The sequence below is a fragment of the Notothenia rossii genome (assembly GCF_949606895.1).
Source record: "Notothenia rossii genome assembly, chromosome: 3".
Taxonomy (NCBI): Eukaryota; Metazoa; Chordata; class Actinopteri; order Perciformes; family Nototheniidae; genus Notothenia; species Notothenia rossii.
In genome coordinates, this window is record NC_136901.1 from 56,653,315 (window position 1) to 56,655,317 (window position 2,003).

A 2,003-nucleotide genomic window follows, 5' to 3' on the forward strand; every position below is an offset into this window, starting at 1 on the left:
ATCACCTGGGCGTTTACGCGCCTCATGAGGAGAGACGGAGTGAAATGCAGCGTGTGGACACTCCCTCGCAGCCCTTTTGCCTCACGGGCAGCGGCGGTGATGGCGTGGCTCGTCACCATGACGACCATTATGGCACTTCACAGAGAAGCTTCTCCCCCCAACAGTTCCATGGGATACAAGAAACACTCCTGTCATCCCAGGAACAGTGTCTTGCACGGTTTTTACCCCCGCTATTTTTTCTAAATCTCGGAAAAGAACGGGGGAGTCGCCCCATTGTACAATCAATGTGTTGATTCGCACAGACAACAGGCCACGGCTATGGAAGCAGCCTACCTCAATCCCCAGGGAGGAGTACGATCTGCGCAGCTTCTGAACGCAGCCAGGCGGCTGCTGTTCTGGGCACGCACACACGTTGCTCTCATCAGAGCAATGTATATTCCCGGCGAATTGAACAGAGGGGCTCGCAGAGCGCAGCAGCTGTGTTATGCGAGGAGTACGGAGACTCAGACCTGTGTCACGCGCACTGGCGCCTCAGTGGGATTTGGCTTTGGTGTTACGCACACTAAGCAAAGCCCCATTTGAACCTTTAGACCAGGTTCCCCTTAAACTGTTGTCAGCCAAAGTAGTATTACTTTTGGCTCTATCAGCGAAAAGGGTGAGTGATTTGTCTGCTCTCTCTGTGGCTCCCTCAGGCCTCTGGATCCAAGGAGATGGAAGTTCAGCTGTTTTACGCCCTAACCCGGCTTCATGCCTAAGGTCATCACAAGCTCTTTTAGAGTCGAGAGTGATCACCTTGGATGGCTTCTTTCCCCCTCCTCACAGGTCGGAGGAAGAAGCCGCGTCTCATCTCCTCTGTCCTGTGCGCGCGCTGTCCTGCTATGTGGCGCGCACGGCTGCCTTGCGCCATTCTCAGCGCCTGTTTGTGCATTATAGAGAGCGCTCGATCGAGCAACCTCTGTCTGCACAACGGCTGTCACACAGGTTGTGTGAGGCTGTGTCACAGGCATGTCTCCTCTGGGGTGGAGCCCCCGGAGAACATCAATGCGCACTCCACCGGAGGAATTTCCTCCTCCACGGCTTTGCACGGAGGAATGTGGAGTGGAAGACATTTGCACTGCTGCATCTTGGTCCTCCCCCTGTTCGTTTATTCATTTTTATTTGAGAGATGTCTCCCATTCCTCTCTGACACACCCTGTACCGGGTTTCCTGTCGGAGTGAGTGACGTCAGGGAGCCAGCTGTGCGCCTCTCTCCTGCCTCTCGGCACGCGGAGAGCGGCCCTTTTTCCCTCTTATAGGAGGGATGTTCCTTTTTCCTCTGACACACTTTGTACGGAGTGCCTGGTCAGAGTGAGTGACGTCAGGGATCCAGCTGAGCGCTCTCCTGTCTGACACGCAGAGAGCTGCTGTTCCCCTTCTATGATCGCTGGGCAAGGTGAGACCTTCGTCTCCACTTTCTCACAGCGGCTGGGTATGTATTGTTCCTAGCCTTCATCCCGTCAGGGAAGATAGGCATGTTTTGCTATGTTCCAGGGACGGTGATGCGCCATTACGCATGGCACATCAGGCAGGGGGGTGTTATTGAGCAGGTGTGTCTGTGCTTCTAGTGCCGGGCGGACCCAGTGGGGCGCAGACTACATCATGCTTCGCCCTTAACCCAATAGCGATAGCCTTAGAGGGCGAAGCCATATACGAAATAGAACTGAGGTTACCTACTGTAACCCCAGCTTCTATGAGTAAATGGCGCAGCCCTCTAAGCGCTGGGCCCCACTGGCTCTACGAATAGCTGAAGAAAAGTTATTTTGTATGGGAGCAGATTGCCGGGCCTCCTTCCTATTTATGCCGGAAGGAGGCCCGAGGGTGGGGCCCACCTTGCGGGTGGGCGTGGACTACAAGTGTTTCAGTGCTGCGCGGGGGCGCAGGGGGATTACCCAATAGCGATAACCTTAGAGGGCTGCGCCATTTACTCATAGAAACTGGGGTTACAGTAGGTAACCTCAGTTTTC